This window comes from Aythya ferina (genome assembly GCF_964211825.1).
Source record: "Aythya ferina genome assembly, chromosome: Z".
In the NCBI taxonomy this organism is placed as follows: domain Eukaryota; kingdom Metazoa; phylum Chordata; class Aves; order Anseriformes; family Anatidae; genus Aythya; species Aythya ferina.
The window spans coordinates 57640631-57657826 of NC_140299.1; the positions used below are offsets into that span (position 1 = coordinate 57640631).

General features: G+C 36.4%; 2 long non-coding RNA genes across 2 annotated transcripts; both read left to right on the top strand.

Moving 5' to 3' along the window:
• Nucleotides 1-877: 877 nt before the first annotated feature.
• Nucleotides 878-9181, top strand: LOC311426718. The gene is made up of 4 exons (XR_014686980.1): nucleotides 878-1406; nucleotides 2060-2124; nucleotides 7657-7771; nucleotides 8954-9181. It is a non-coding gene; the product is annotated as an uncharacterized lncRNA (long non-coding RNA).
• Nucleotides 9182-9932: 751 nt separating this feature from the next.
• LOC311426719 lies at nucleotides 9933-12238 on the top strand. The gene is made up of 3 exons (XR_014686981.1): nucleotides 9933-10206; nucleotides 11112-11324; nucleotides 12151-12238. It is a non-coding gene; the product is annotated as an uncharacterized lncRNA (long non-coding RNA).
• The last annotated feature ends 4958 nt before the right edge of the window (nucleotides 12239-17196 follow it).

Genomic DNA, 17196 nt, shown 5'->3' on the forward strand with positions numbered 1-17196 from the left:
GGTAATCTATTTTAACTATTACAAAGATGATGTTGCAATCAATTATTATGGGAACACAGATTTATTCAAAACAGAGAATGGGATTAATTCTATTTTGGAAACAGTTCAAATGCAGCATGTCACTAAATGAAAACAATTTACAAAAACAATTGCATGTAATTCATGGTTGGATTGCCTGAGAATCTGATAATAGTATTAAAAAAAATCACCCTCCGTCAGTAAAATCTTTTTTTCACTCAGGACATGCCAAGTATGCATTTGTCTGTCAGCTTTTGATTTTGAGTATTCACCTACTCTAAAGCTAGACCTTTATGTCATGTTAGTATAACGCACAGCACAACTACTTAAAATCTTTAGTAAAAGTTAATTAGATATAATCTTATCTCTGTTTTACTTGAATTCTACCATCCATGTGAGTCTATCTGAGACTAGAGCAGCTGAAAGCTTTTACATGCATATGTAGGCATGCTTTAATCCTCTTTAAGACTTTCACCTTGTTCTCTCATTTGTGAGAACAACCTATTTGTTCTGAACACCTTCATGTACTTGGGAGCAGTAATTTGAATTTGTTGTCCTTTTCTCATTTAGAATCTCGAATTTGATTACAATCAGTATTTAAGGCATACTTTAAAAAAAAATTATTATTATTATTATATCTTTTCCCCTCCCCTCTGTATGTTTAGATTTTTATTGGCTGGTGAGTATAGATTCCTTTTTCCTTCTTTTTTGCTAACTTTTGGACATCCTGCTTTTCATTACTTTGTGTTTTAGTTACACCAGAAAATCCAGAGAAAATCATATTCATTTCATATTCATTCATCATATTGTGCAAAATATGTTAAAAAAGTGTGCTAAGGTAAGGGATATTGCAGTGTGTCCTCACCAATGGATTGGGCTTTGAGATTTCAAGTGATTAAGAACTTTATTGATTATGGATAAGTAAGTATCATGTTAATGTAGATGTGGCATGAGTAACCTTGATTTTTGCAGAGTTATTATGGAAGCACACACTGCCTGCGCAACAGCACTGTAATTATCTACGTAAGGTGTTAATACCTTAATTAAAAACTCTTATAAATGTGGTCAGCTGTTGTATGATATGAAGTAAACCAGAGCTGAAATACTTAAGAAAATAGATAATAATATATTTAATAAAAGCTTTTGTTTATTGTGGGCCCTGCATTTACTGTAGAGATGAGAAAGGATTTGAATGTTTAAAAACATTGCCACTAGAGGGTACACAAAGCACAGGAATGGCAAAAGTGGAAAATTTTTTGCTACTTCCATGCTTCACAAGAGCAGAGAGAAACCTGTCTGCGGAATCTTATGTTTAACATTTCAAGGAGCATTCAGAGGTTTCCAGAGCATTTCTCTAAGCATCTGACTCTACAGCTGACTGTACTCAGGTTGGATTTAAATGATAATTTTCTTTACTCAAATCCTCTGAAAAACAAGTTGTCATTCTGTTTATTCTTGCAAATCTAAAATAGGTTTAAAACTATTTAAGAGTACTGGAAGTAAAGAAGGATTTAATTTACTGTGATAGTTTAGGTATTATTCCCTTTTGTGCTCTGAACTTTGTAGGCTGTTTTCATGAAATATGACTAACCACTGAATGTTCAGATCGTACCTATAAAGCTTCCATAAGGAACTCACTTTACCTGCATTCTGGGCTGTAGGTGTTGTGTACCAGCATTTGTACCATGTGTACCAGGGTACATTTAATAGAATAAAAAATGGAAATGTAATAGTAGGTGATGCATGGGATTATGGACCATAAAATACTTTATATTTTTAAAATTACCCAGTAATTTGATTTGTCTTGATGTGGTTATTCTGATCTGTTGTGTTTGATCCTCATTCCTGCTCTGGTGCACAGGTATAAGTTATGTGGTGTTGCCCTCTATCTGCTGAATTAAGTTTGGGGTTCTTATTACACATGTAATAAGAAATTAAGAATGAATATTTTCAAAATATTAACAGACATTATGGGTCTTAATACCAGTTAATGTGAGGCATTCTGATCACTGTTCAGTATTTTATTTTCTGTGTCTTTCAGCTAATTAAAAGGTCTCTGATGGAAGCAAGATACATGCCCAGAACCTGTTTCAGGATATGTGAAATGTATGGCATTCATTTTTTTTATGCTGTTCTTTGGAGGCCAATATGCTAGGTCTGGGGACATCAGCTGTAAAGGTTTTCATAGTCATGTGACTGTTGGTAGCAATAACCAGCCTGAGAATGAAATAATCTTTGTGCATTCTCTTCCATGACAATGTCAGGAAGGATAATTGCTAGGGACTCATGGCTGGAGGGGTTGAGCACAAGTTGTATTGGTATCTTCCCATCTGTTGGCTCTGTCCAGGTTCCCTTTCTCCCTGTGTCTTCGCATCTTTGTTTTGCTGATGCCAACTACCCGGACTGCCTTCTGACAATGCCTTTTGTAAAGAAAAGGAAGTACAATTAAACAAAAAACCAAATAACTCTAAACTGTACATTATATTATTAAGAATAATATATATTATTGATATTATACAGTTTGATAATTTCAGTGAATTTTCTCCCACTCCATTCTCCGTCTAGCTAAATTCCAGGCCATCTGGTATTATGAATGCTGTTAAACTTTATCTCTAAAACGCCAAAGAGTTGAACAATGATGGAATTGGTCTGTGTCCCTTCTACTCTACATAAAAGCTTACTGTACCTAACATGTCTGTACGCAGTATGTAAATTCTGAGCTAAAGCACCTCTTCTAGGGCTGAAAGAACAATTTATTTCATCAGGCATTGATTCTACAGCCATTCTTTGGAGACTGCCAGCTCCTATTAACCAGTGCCACACGTAGTGGGTTTCTTGATGTGGAACAGATCACTGAGTGCACCACATTTGTTTCACATAAAACTTTAGAACATAATTGGTTATGTCTTTCATCACTATCATCTTATGATGCATGTTTATTTGTCTTATGGAGTTGAAAGGCTCTGTGTGTCCTTACCAATAATCTTGAATCATTCAGGCCACTTGTTTTGGGTTGTTTGAAATACTTTGTAAGCAGCTGCAGGTACAAACTACAGGGCTAAAGGAAAAAAAAAATCAAAACAATAGTGAGTCCATTAAAGACTGTTAATGATATGCATCATTTTTTCATGAGAACAAAGCAAACATTGGGAAAGAGTAGAGACAGGGAAGATGAAAGCAGGAGGCACATTTTCAGCATGTTAGGAAAATGATTGAAGAAGATTCAAGAAATTTCTTTTCTTCTCTGCTTCACTCCCTGCTTGGATGGTTGAAGGAAAAAATATTTCTTGGTCCCTTCTGAAAAGAGTCAGAGGTTGTCCTTTTGCAGATTTTCTGTATTTTTGTAATGTCACAATTTGCATTAAAATGTTTTGGGAGACACAAAGTAGCAGAAAAAAAACATCTGTCAGACAAACCATTTAGGAAAAATGAGAGAGAACAGCAAATGCATTAATATGCCTTTCACCTGTATGCTTGTACTCCTTCCCCCCCCAACTCCCCCCCCGCCCCCCCCGCTTTTCTTCTCACACCTGCTTCACACTGTTTGTCTTTCACTTAGTTCTGCCATGATGATTCATGATCACCCTATACATGTTTTTTCAGGATCTTAGTGACAATAAGTGTCTCACATGCAAATGGTGCTTTAGAATACTGCCCCAAAAGCGGAATCAGACCTATGAACTAGAGAGGTCGTTCTTCTGAACTTCGTTTTACGTGGCTGTTGGAGCTGAAAGGGTGAGGGGAGAATTCTTTCAGAGAATAAACTGCGCTGTGATTATGGAACTGATTAAGCTTTAGTGACCTCTCCACTGTCTTGCTAGGGAGCCATGGTCTGGCATTGCTAAATAGGTCTAGACAGCATACAGTTCTCCAAATCTGAAAAAAAAAAAAAATGCAGTAACTACAGTATCTAAATGAAACATAGTAGAAATGAAACGTAGAAACATTAATATATATAAAATAATCTGTGCAATTTCTCTGTACAACTCCAAATCAGAAGATTAAGGAAAGGAAGAGACTGAAGACGGAGTGAAAGGAAGGTCTGTGTGACTTTGTAATGTTGTGCAGTCCATCAACACCATTAAGAGGCTTTTATATTAGAACCATTTAAAATGCAGTCTGAAAAAATGTGTCATGAAATTTTGCCACGTGTGTTGTGTCCCATGTACTATGCCCTTCAGAAAATATAGATTAGCACAAAGGATTGTGAATTTTATTATTATCATTATTATCATTATTATCATTATTATCATTATTATTATTATTTTCTCTTCGTAAGAACAGAATAAATGTTTCAGGAGTTTTGCGCCAAATCTAGGCACGGGACATAACTGAAGGTAGTTGTAAACTAGACCAGAGACCTGCAAAAGAACCTACCATTTAACGAGTCTAGTAACTGCTCTGTGGCTACATTGGTGCTGTAGTGTGCCTGACTATCACGAGGAGTTATAACCTGTCCTTATAAAAAAAGAGAGAAGATTTTTGGTGTGTTGGGAATAATTTTACATACAGTTCTTTCCCTAGATCTTTAATATTCTTTTACGGAAACAGGATGGCTTCTTAGCCGTATTACTGAAGAAGTGCTAGGGTTTTACCCAGTGCAAATCAGGATGGTTCAAGAAAGTCATCTGCTGCACTCCTGTACTTTGTGTAGTTAATTAATTATCTGTGCCATCTGTATGTATAGTGTGTATAGTGCTTTTTTTTTTTTTTTTTTTTTTTAAAGTGCTTTCCAGAAGCATGTGACTTACCATGTCTTTTGTAAACCTGCAGATATTTCCATGTGCTAGCAATTTAACCTAGTTGATGGTTTAACAGTTAAATTACTACTGTGATAATTGCACTGTAGGGTCCTCGAATGTAAAAGTAACTTAGCTACAGCTAAGTCCTTTTGCTAACATGAAAAGGACATCTGGATGAATGTAGTTAGTCTGTATTAATTCCAGATTTTTTTATTTTTTATTTTTAAAATTTGTGCTTTCTGTAGTTTCTTGTGGCTTCTGTAGTTTCTTGCTTCTTTCACATGTGTTTCTTGACCCCGTCTACATAAAATTATTTGTTCTCTGAAGATGTTTAATGTCTGATTTTAGAAGGTCTGGAACAATCTATAACTGGATAGTAGAGAGTGCTGATCCCCCTAGTAGAAAAAGACACAGAATATTCTACTGAGACCTTTTAGTCAGCTATGTCATTGCACATCAAAGGATAATACATTTTGCTGGTAGGTGAAGTGATAAATAACCTTTGCCAAATTATGATGATGATTTAAAATTAGCTGACAATATTAAGATCCTTAGGTAAGATGTTATAGAAATGAGATGATCTGTGCTTGTTAGAAAGCTGGTAATAGTAAATGGATTAAAAAAAATATGGTGAATCATTGCATAGAAATTCCATCATGATTAATGTAGAGTAATTTAACATATTTGTCCTTTGAAATTATTAATAACTTAAAATTGTGAAGATTGGTATCAAGTCGCAGTATTTTAGGTCCTTGACAGGATCATATGGGGGAAAGACAGTGGCCTTTTTTACTGAACATGTCCATTTTATTTGAAAAAAATGTAACCATTACAGCACTTAATAAAACAATCATTTGCCTAATTGCTATTTTTTTTTTTTTGAATATTTATTTTTATATATATATTTTACGAATGCATATGATCACAGCATCTAAACTGCAGTATGATTAATCAGGAGAGGCAAATGAATATTCTTGACTTGCAGGTTCCTTTACTAAACCTGCTTTTTTATTAAAATACCCATTGCAAACTACTTCTTACAGGACAATTTAATGTGGTGCTATTGTAAATGAGTTGAATGTGCTCTGCGTTAAAAATGGAACCTGGAAGAGAGCCAATATTTCCACATGCCTACTGTGTCATGCCTTTTTAGAAGGAGTCTGTCTTGTTCAGGCATACAGTCTTCATAGCCTCACTGAAAATATTAGTTACGGTTTCTCTCTAGTGTGAGATTGGAGTTAGACATATGAGAACAGGCTTTATTGTTCAGACTTGCCTCCAGAAAGGAAACGTACTCATAACCATTAATCTTTTCTCCTTCCAGAAGAAAAACTTGTAAAGTTCCCATGCTGTGACTGTGAGGCTTACTATTTTACACCTCACCTCCTAATTCTCTGACACAGAGATTGACTGTAACACATTCCCAGCACAGCTCCACAATATCTCTCTGGCTTTGGACTGTTTTTGAAAAGAAAGGTGCCATGTTACTGCACTGCAGCCAGGCCTGGATCTCTTAGAAAGAAATCCAAGCTCAAAAAATGTTTACTGAAGGTATGTGATGAAGGTATTGTGGTGACGGTGTGGTTGCTCTCCATCAGTTTTTCTGTCTGGACTGAAGGAATACCAACTGTGTAACTGTGTGTATATGCATTCCTGTCCTGTGGCTGTAGAATTCCACATACTTTTCCTGCAGCTTTTTTACCTGGCCAAATGCTTGGATTCTTGTGTTCAGGAAAGTTGGAAAACCTTGACAAGAAGGAAATAAAATAGAATAATTCAAACTGTCTCTAGAAAAGAGCTTTAAAACATACTTCAGAGTTTTTTACTCTTGAGAACCAAAAATATGCTGGATTGTCTGTGGGCATAAGGGGGTATCATTTGTGAGTACAAAGAGATTCAAGCAAGTTTGTGGACTTACTGCAGTACAGTAAGAAAAGCAATAATTTTAGATTGTAATGAAAATTAAGTAAGTCTTCACCCCACACCCCAGCTGCATAGGTAAATTCATTGTGAGACCAGTTAAGTAGGGTAAATAGTTCCATTACATTTCCATTCAGTTTTACCTACCTATGCAGATTTTCCCATTGCTTCCTACCTACAGAGAAAGTAAACTGACTGATAACGAATTCAGTGAGTATCTTTAACCATAAGAAGGATGTTATTGGCCAAGAATGTGGAGATGGGTTCTTCACACAGAACAATCTGAATTGCCTTTCAGAATATCAGAATTGTGGTGGTCCAACCATACTTGATTCCTTCTCAGTTCTGATGGCCTTGTGAAGGCTTATGTTCTTTGGTCCGTATTTTGTTAAATTCTATCCACTCTGTTTGAGAAGATGGATGTTTCTGCATTGATATAAGTTGGTGGGACATAGGAAACAGGACTGAAAAGTATTCTCTGGGTCATCAAGGACAGACTTTTGCTATCACATCCATCCACGTCATATAACACTGTTCATCAGCTTATCAAACTGTATTTTCAAATTAGGCTTATTTATCCTCATGCATCTGTTGGATAACTGTTCTGGAATGCTGTTCCAAGTTTTATGCTTCTGAAGGTCAGAATGACCTGGAGATTCTGTTCTTTTATTTAATGTGAAACTATAACTACACAGAAAATCACTTTTAGAGTATTTATGTTTCTACCTAAGATTTGCTCATTTTTTTTCTTTTTGAATAAATTTTGCAAATTTAATTGTTTTCTAAACTTCTGAGAATTCTGTATGTGACACTTTTTTTTTTTTTCCTAACATGGAGCTAATAGTGTTGTTTCCCCCCCCCCCGTTGACCTCTGATTCACTGATACACCTTCCCTCATAGCAATTTAAAACACTGCCAGCAAAAGATGCTTTGCCATGTGTTGAATCTGTCAAGCTTTTAACTAGTTTCTCCTCAGGTGTCCATTGAAGATGAAGCAGGTTTTGAACAAATGTGTCTCGGGGACTGTTTGTTAGCTAATTTTTCATCTGAGTTTCCAGCTGCACCAGCAACCTGACTAAGGAAAAAAGAAGGTGATTTTCAAGACAAATCCTCTCTGAAATAGAATAAGCAATGCAGTGTTCACTATTTGTCTTTTGAGATAAATTACTTTAACCAATTACCTTCATCTGTTGCTTTGTTACCTCTACATTTGTTTAAATCAGCAGCAATAGAAAATTTGACTGAAAATACAAGTGCACATCTTTAAAGTACATTTTTTCTAGTATTTCCTAGAAATTAATGCCAAGAATTCCATTTCTGCAATAGGGGTTTTCTAAATGTGAAAAAATCTTGGGACAAAGGTTATCCATAAAAAGTTGGCAGTGTCTAGTAAACTTATAAGTAGTTATTTTTCATTATGAGATAATAAAGCTGATTTGTGTTTCAAATGAGTGTATATGGAAGTAAAATGGGTAAGGTCATATTCAGGCTTTCCTTGCTCATGCCTCTAGAAGATGTCCTTTTTGTGTTAAATCAACATTTCATTACACTACTGTTAGACAAACTAAATAATCTCTGTAAATCATCCACACAAGACTAAAGTCCAGGGAAGGCTTGATGCTAGGAGTTAAAGTTACAGATGATAAACCGTTTGTCATTCTGCTTGGCTGTAGGCACTGCTTGCAGTATACTACCTATGACTTATATCGATCCTGTGTTATGTGTGTTTTCTATTTTACTTTGGAATACGGAGGTCTTCAGAGTTTTTTGTTTGTTTTTGTTTTGTTTTGTTTTGCTGTTTAGTTTGATTGAACATTGCTGAATAGTATAGTCAATTCATTTGGCCTTTTAGTTTCTTGATCTCAGAATTCTGAGAGATCTAGCTGCTTTACCAAAAGTGAGGGTGTTTTTTTTCTTTTTCTTTTTCATTTAAATGTTTGAGTGGTGTTACATAGCAAGTTGAGCCATGTAAGCATATAATGTAAGCTTGCAGATGGCTACTAAACAGCAGAACTATGATCAGTAATCTGTTTTGATATACCATTTTCATCATTTTTATTAAATTCTTATTGTAGGTTAAACTATCGTAGATTAGTTCATATTGTTTATTTAAATTTATTTCCATATTACCATATATTGTTTAGTAACCACCCTACAACTTAAAGGCCTAACCACCTGTATTCTGTGATGTTATTCAGGATGTTTCCTTCATGTTTATATACTTTCACCAAAGTCCAGGTTCTCAAAATAACAATCTCTCTCTCTCTTCCTAGAACAGAATTTGAGCATGCAGGACATTCTTCAAGGCTGTTTCTCAAGCCGTATCCATTCTCTACTGTTTGTCTGGATGATCCACCTCCATGATTTTCTACAGCACATCTTATAAAAGCTAAATTCAACTTTGAAAGCAAAAACTTCTTTACTTACTTTTCAGAGGTGCTAGCAGGTAACTTTTGTTAATATTTTGACTTTAATAAACTGTATGCTTCTTGTTCTCATGAGTTTTCCGTAGTTTTTCAGTCAAAATACAAGTGAGATTTCAGCATTATGTATGAGACATCCCTTCGTACCTTTGAAACTAAATTATAAAAAGATTAAAAAAAAAAACAGTTTCATGGATGTTGTATCACAGAGCTGTTAAATCCTTTTTCACTAGAGAACTGTGATCGTGAAGCAACAGTTTTGCTTTCTGAGGTAATTTAAAACCAGACTTTACATGAATCTAGCTTTTTAGTGAGTGGGATACAGTATCCAATTGAATTATTATGTACACAGAAAATGCAGCACACTTCTTTCTAGATAAATAATGAAAATTAGCAGAAGGAAAAAAAAAATAGAATTAAGATATATATTCAAAGATAACATGTGCATGTCCGCTTTTGCTAGACAAAGAAATATATTCTTTTGTCAGCTATCCTACCAATGATTTTCTAATTATTTGTAGTCTTGTGAATGGTTGAGTTTATGGTTTAGGAGGTCCTAAGTTAAAACAACAACAACAAAAACATATGCTTTACAGGACACTCGTCTAAAGTAATGATTGCAATAAACTCTTTCCAACTTTAAAGTATATAAAATGGAAATCCAATGAAGAGTTAATAATTTCTTAAAGGGTAATGTAAACATTATAATTAATTCAGTAAGATAATATTTGTAATAAATTTGTGTGGCAAACAGAGCAAAATATAAGGTCAATCCTCTTATATGGAAAGTTTGTACTTTAGTGTTTTCTTTGGGTTAGGAGATGTCAGGAGTAGGTGGTAAATTATATATTCCCATTATTGATTTTACATTTGTAGTGTGTTGTATAGTACCTAATTCTTCTCTCTGTCATGTGTTTGATGGAAATGAGGCTGTTTACTGTTCTTACTGTGAACATAAACTTCCTGACATAGAATTCAGAGAAACTGCTGGTTTACAGTTCCAATCCACTTTGCTGTTTGTAAAGAGTTCAAGTTGAAAGGGATATACTTCTCAAGACAGAAACTGTCACCTTGAGGCAATGGAAATTGATACAGTAAATGTGGTAAGGTGCCAACATGAAGTAGATACTCCTTATGCAATAAGTGTTCCTAGAACAGTAGTGGCTTTTTTTTTTTTTTCTGTAATTTTTGTTTTTTTTTACAACTTTTAGCATCTTTGTCATCCTCCTTTAAAAAGAGAGATTTTGAAAGGTGAAATTTTGGTTACAAATTGGTGTTCTTGCTGTATGGATTGCAAAGATGATGGGGAAGATATAAAAGGATTAAAGTTAAAATGGACTAAATGCCTGAAAACGAAGAAGGCTGGGAAAAATGCAGAAAATTTTCAAGGTTAAGCTAAGAGGTAATCCCAAAAGCTAAACAGGCTTATAGTCCCTTTTTCATTACTATATGTAAAGAATGACATACAGATTGGCTTTGTTTAATTGTGCATGTTGGTGCATGAGCTTCCAGAAGGAAGGATGAATAAACTACCTTTTTTTTTTTTTTTTTTGTATTTTTTGTTGTTATGTAGATTGAAGTCATAGGAAATTTTATTTTCATATTTTTTTGACTTCTGTATTGGGTGTAGATGGCTTTGGTTTTGGTAGTGGTTGGGCGCAGGGTCAGTGCTGGGTCTGTGGGGCTGCTGTGTGAGGCAAGGCTGGGGCAGCCCCATGCCAGACACAGCCAGTTCCATCCAGCTCCAGCAGCTTTGCTGGAGGGCACAGCTGGGCCCTGCTGCTGAGATTGCAATGCCTTAGGGAAATGGATTTAAGGAAATACTGCTCTGCAGTGTGTGAGAGGGATGAGTGGAAAAAGCCTGAGAAACAGCCCTGCAGGCACAAAGGTCAGAGAAAGATGGGACGAGGCACTCCATGGTGAAGCAGATACTATGGCAGGGCGTTGGTGTTAGATGATCTTTAAGGTCTCTTCCAACCGGAGCCATCTGATGATTGTGTGATTCTAGGTATTTCCCCACAGCCTGTGGAGAAAACCATGTTGGAGAAGTTATCCATGCTACAGTGCATAGAAAATCCCACACTGGCACAGGTGGGATTCCTGAAGGAACTACAGCCCATGGAGAGACCATGGTGGAACAGGAGAGTAGTGTGAGCAGGATGGAGCAGCAGAGAGGAACTACTGTGGACTGACCAGAAAACTCTTATTTCTAGAAGAGCTGGTAATGAAGGATTGATGGAGTTTTCATATTCCCATGTTACTGATAGCATTCAAATAGAGTTCATAGAATTCTGGAAATTTAGGATTTGCCATTATTACTAATGAAATGTTACTAGCAAAAGTGTTACAAGCTCAGGCCTGGGAAAGAAGTTTGGGCTGGGTGAAAGCCTCTTTTTTGTCTTTGTTTCTGACAGTCCAACTCTGTTTCAATTGGCAATACAATAAATTACAATTACTTTTCCACAAGTTATATCTATTTTGCTTCTGGTGGTAACTGGTAGGAGATCTCCCAGTCTTTATCTTAACCTACAAGCTTTTTGATCTTTTTTTCTCCCACCATCCTGTTGAGGAGGGGGAATGAGAGAGCAGCTGGGTGGTGGTGTGACTGCCAGCCAAGATCAACCCACCATGACTTCCCTTATGGTCTTTTGCAGTGTGACTTGTTTTAACTGGCTGGCAATAATCTACTGTCTTCCTATATATCAACAGATATACATGTGAAGGGCTATGTTTACAGATTTCAGAGAGTTTTATTAAATATTTAAATGTTCACATGCTTTTAGTAACAAAAATTGTAATCAAAATAGAAAAATAACACTACAAGTCTTTCTGAATTTGTCTGCCTGAAACTAGGGGAACTCCAATAAGATTCTAACTGCAGAAACACATTCATTCTCTTTAAATAATAAAACTATTAAAATCCCTTTTCTGTGAACATTGCTTTCCATAATTCATAAGAGACTTATTCCATGTTATAGTAGTGAAGATCCACTGTCCCTTGCTTTGTTTCTATATATTTTCTGTGCTTTCCCTGATGTATTCTACAGGATTACAGACAATGGACAGGAATTGCTTGGCTCACTTCATTCTACTGTTCCTGACAACATCCTTCTTCAGTAATGCTTTGACATTAAATATCCTTTATGAATAGTTCCTAGCACTTCAAATGTTTCTTTTTACTGGCACTGGGAAATAATCTTTTGAACTGTCATTAAGTAAATCAGCACCAGTGACTCTTTGGGATGGGTCAGCTGTGGGCACAGGCTGAAACTCTCCTTGGGAATTCTGTATTCAGAATTTAATGATCCCATATAGCTGTTGGAAAGAATATCACCTTTACATGTCTTAATCCCTTCCCTTCCCTTCCCTTCCCTTCCCTTCCCTTCCCTTCCCTTCCCTTCCCTTCCCTTCCCTTCCCTTCCCTTCCCTTCCCTTCCCTTCCCTTCCCTTCCCTTCCCTTCCCTTCCCTTCCCTTCCCTTCCCTTCCCTTCCCTTCCCTTCCCTTCCCTTCCCTTCCCTTCCCTTCCCTTCCCTTCCCTTCCCTTCCCTTCCCTTCCCTTCCCTTCCCTTCCCTTCCCTTCCCTTCCCATTTGTTTTTACTACTTAAACACTCTGTCCAGATGCTGAAAAACAATTTCATATTTAGTGACTCATGACAATGCCTATTAACTTTTTATCTGATCATAAAACTGGCTTAGCAAACAAGTGAAAATGAGTTTTGGGGTATCTGTTTAGTCCTTAGTGGCTATGTGTCCAAATCACAGAGTGACAATACCAGACAACTTCTGTCAGTCTGTGCTCAGGAGAGGTCCAGATCAAGAATAGCAGGGGTGTTATAGGTCAGGACTGAAATGCATTGGCAGAGCTCTGCAGGGAAGCTTGTGTAGCATCTGCTAGTACTATGTCTGGCATTCTAAACACTGTTATCAATTCCTTACTTGAATAAACACAGTAAATACTCACCCCAAACCTCAGAAAACCTTCTCTATCAATCCACCAAAAAAAAAGAGAACCTGAAGTTCAACAGAAAAGTTAAAGATACAGATTTCAGTTACAGAAACAAAATTGTTTATGGAGAGCAGGAAAAAAAACAGTGGATTGACCACTGTGTGTAGCTGGTGCAGTTGCAGCTTTTCCTCACTGTTAACAGAACACTTAATCGAAAAAGTGAGACTAGGAGCATAGCTGTAAAAATGCAGGTAAGTTTTGCATCTTTATTGGTGTGTACAAGAATAACATTTGCAAATGGATGTTTAGATAGTTTGTCTGATATACTGTGTGAAAATTGGACTCTTTTCAAACATAGTATTTATTTTAAAATTAATTAAAAGATTACTGTGTTCAGCTCTGGAGCCCCCAGTAGAAGGACATGGACCTGTTAGAGTGAAACCAAAAGAGGGCCGTGAAGATAATCAAAGGGCTGGAGCACCATTCTTATGAAGAGAGGCTGAGAGAGCTGGGGTTGTTCAGACTGGAGAAGAGAAGGTTCCAGGGTGACCTTATTTGGTCTTCCATTACGTAAAGGGGGCCTACAGGAAAGCTGGGAAGGGACTCTTTTTCAGGTGATATAGTGATAGGACAAGGAGTAATTGATTTAAACTAAAAGAGGGTAGGTTTAGATTAGACATTAGGAAGCAATTCAGCACTTAGAGGATGGGGAGGTACTGGAACAGATTGCTAAGAGAAGCTGGGGATGCCCCATCCCTGGCAGTGTTCAAGGCCAGGTTGGATGGGGCTTTGAGCAAATTGGTCTAGAGGGAGGTGTCCCTGCGTATGGTGGGAGGTCTGGAGTCATATGATCTTTCAGGTGCCTTCCAACCCAAAGCATTTTATGATTTTATGAAATATATGAAAGAACTTGACACAGTATTATGTACCAGAGTAAGAGGTTCAAGAAAGGGATTGTATTCACAGATGAGGAAAATGTTAGTACTATTTCAGCAAAGTACACACCTTAGTTACTAAAAAATATTTTGGAAATGAAAGAAATGGAGATAGAGTTGTCTCTATCTTTCTTCTGCCTCTTGATGTAAACTTCAGCAAGAGTATTCTGAGCTCTGCACTACTTTTTGAATAATGGTCAATATCTAAAATTGAAAGGAACATTTAAAATTGCATTAGTTTAATAAGACATCTAATTTTTAACTGACTTTTATATTTTTATGTAGTGTATATTCATGTCTTCATATCAGTCAGTCAGTGAAAACTGAAGTTTACTTAAGCTATCTTCTTATGGAGATTTATGATTTCTCACATTCATATGAGGGATGAATGTTTATCTTTCATGTTATCTTTCATGTTTTTCAGACAAAACTCGATGATTAAATAGAGTAGGATACAGTTCTTATTATCTTACATTTTCCCTTTAAAGGATGCGAGAGAAAATAATGAATAAATTTGTACTAGTGTTTGTGTCTATTATTTCTAGACATGGGGCTTTGTTGTAACTGAAATGATCCTTTCTGACTCAATATTAGTTCTAGTTCTCTGATACAGTAAGGTCCACTTTCAGACGCATCCTCATGGCAGTACTGTCTGGTAGCATGCATAGAAGTAATAGTTATAAATTAGGTACTGTGTCAGAATAGGTACTGTGTCAGAGTTGTGTGTTTATGAAAACCATTTATGAAGGGCCTTGTTGCTACCTCACTATAACAAACCTCCTGCTTAGAAAACATTCTGTATTAAGAAGAACAGTCCATGTAAACGGTAGGATATATATGCTGTTCTACATAACATAGGATTTCTCTGTGGGAATACCAGTGGAGAGGATAGCTCTGCCTTAGCGTTGCTTCAAAGGAGATTGACTGGTGACCCCAAAAACAGTGAACCACAAGGTGGAAAAATATGCAGAGGCACAAAATCAAACATAAAATTGTCTGGATCTTGAAACTGCTTTGAACTGTTACCAGTAGTTACTGAAATTTATGGGATGGCTCATGTCACAGATCCTTGTACATTGTTGCAATTCCTTGTGTTTTTCATTGTAAACTGTTCTTGGGACATTACAAGTTGATATGTATTAAGAAAGAAATGGCAAATACTGCAGTGGAAGATGCTGATATTGAAAAAAGTTGCTGAGATTTTTGCCATGTGTTGTCTAGGTATGTTAGGAAAACAAGCAAGGTAGATCTCAAATATAACATGAAACTGGAAGCTTTTTCTCTGGAGATACTTTTCCATTTATCACAGGACAAGTTTTTAAACTTTCATCTTTCTTCCAGTACTGTCTGTGCCTGTAAACAAATAAGAGTGAAGTGTAGCTGACAATGAATAGATGTATTGGAATGACTCAGTGTAGTCCAAGGTGGTAATACAGGTCTCTGTGTTTATGTATGTAGGTAGGTTAAGAAGTTTATGCAATTTAAGGAAAGAAAAACTACATAGAACTGTGTATAAGGAAAAGGAAAAAGTGGGAATGTGGACTCCGTGTTATACACAGAGTAAACTGGAGGAAAATCTAGGGCGATAGTAGAAGTTCATCAGATAATAGTAAAAAGCAAACAAAAGTCCAGTTTGCTTAAATAGCACTATAAATTATAACATGGGAACGCTAGTTTCATGAACCTGCATTTGGAATTTGTCACCTTTTGGCATGTGCTCTGATATAATGAAAGGGTTATAGAAATGTGGAGAAGTAATAGAGCACAATGAAATTAATACAAGGACTTGCGGAACTTTGTGTGTTTATGTGTAGAAGTATTACACACACACACACACACACGCGTTTATATAGCTATGTGTTCCAGAAGTACACATGCATTTCTTTGAGAAACAAAGATTACAAAGGTATCTCCAGGATGTACAGGATACAGGTTCTGAAATTGTAATAGGCAGTTTTTCCAAGGGCTTGGAAAAAGGCCATGCAAGTTTAAATTAAGGATGTCAGACAACAAAAAGATTGCATTCCTTAGTTCTGTCCTTGTGTTACACAGAATAAAATACCAAGGGCAATATTATAAACAGCTAGTACCAAGAAACTACAGACACTGCATTGTAAGTTATTAAACAAAGTAATACATCTTTCTTAACTTTGTTGGAAGTTTATGGTCTATTCCGGTAATCTGCAGAATGATTAAATTTTTGGAAGCAACTGATGTTAAAGATAAAGATAAATTTTGACAAAAACAATCATATAAATGAATGTTCTCCTGTAGTTATCTTTACATATATTGTATGATAAAAATGTAAGCTCAGCCAGTTTGACAGGTCTTACATGTAACTAGCAATTCTTTGATCTTTCAGCAAACTTGTGCACTTTTCTAGAAAGATATTTAAGAAGAATCAATGTATTTATTCTGATGAGTTTGCTTAAATATATTCATTGACTAAATTTCTTATCAGAATTTTCAGGACACTTCCAGTCCCTGCCCATCGGACCACTGCCCAATCCAGTGGTGTTTGAACAAGATCTTTAAGGTCCCTTCCAATCTGCAATGTTCTATGATTCTCTCTGCTACATACTTCTGCTAACAATTCTGATATGTTTGAATGGAATGGAATAATTTGCCTCAATCCCCATGCAGAAGTCTAGGAGGTTCACTCTTTGAACCCTAGAGAAAGTGTTGTATGTTAAAAGGCTCCCCCCTCTGAAGACCATATGGAAAATAATGTTTTGCTTTCTGCACTACATTTTCAGTTTCCCACTGGGGGAACCCCAGCCCCTAAGTCCAATATTTTTCACTAGTGAATGACTTATTACATTAATTCTGGTTTAGAATTGTATATATTTTCTGTGTATTGCTTATTTACAGACCTGGAACAGATAGCTGGTCCTTCCTTGTTTAGTTGGATATTTAGGGGTGACCTTATCGCACTATATAGGTACATTAAAGGAGCGAGGTGGGGTCTATTCTCCCACATGCCTGGTGACAAGACAAGGAGGAATGGGCTAAAGTTGCGCCAGAGGAGGTTTAGGTTGGATATTAGGAAAAGCTTCTTTACTGAAACGGTTATTAGGCATGGAATGGGCTGCCCAGGGAAGTGGTTCAGTCACCATCCCTGAAGGTCTTTAAAAGACATTTAGATGTAGAGCTTAGTGATATGGTTTAGTGAAGGACTTGTTAGTGTTATGTCAGAGGTTGGACTAGGTG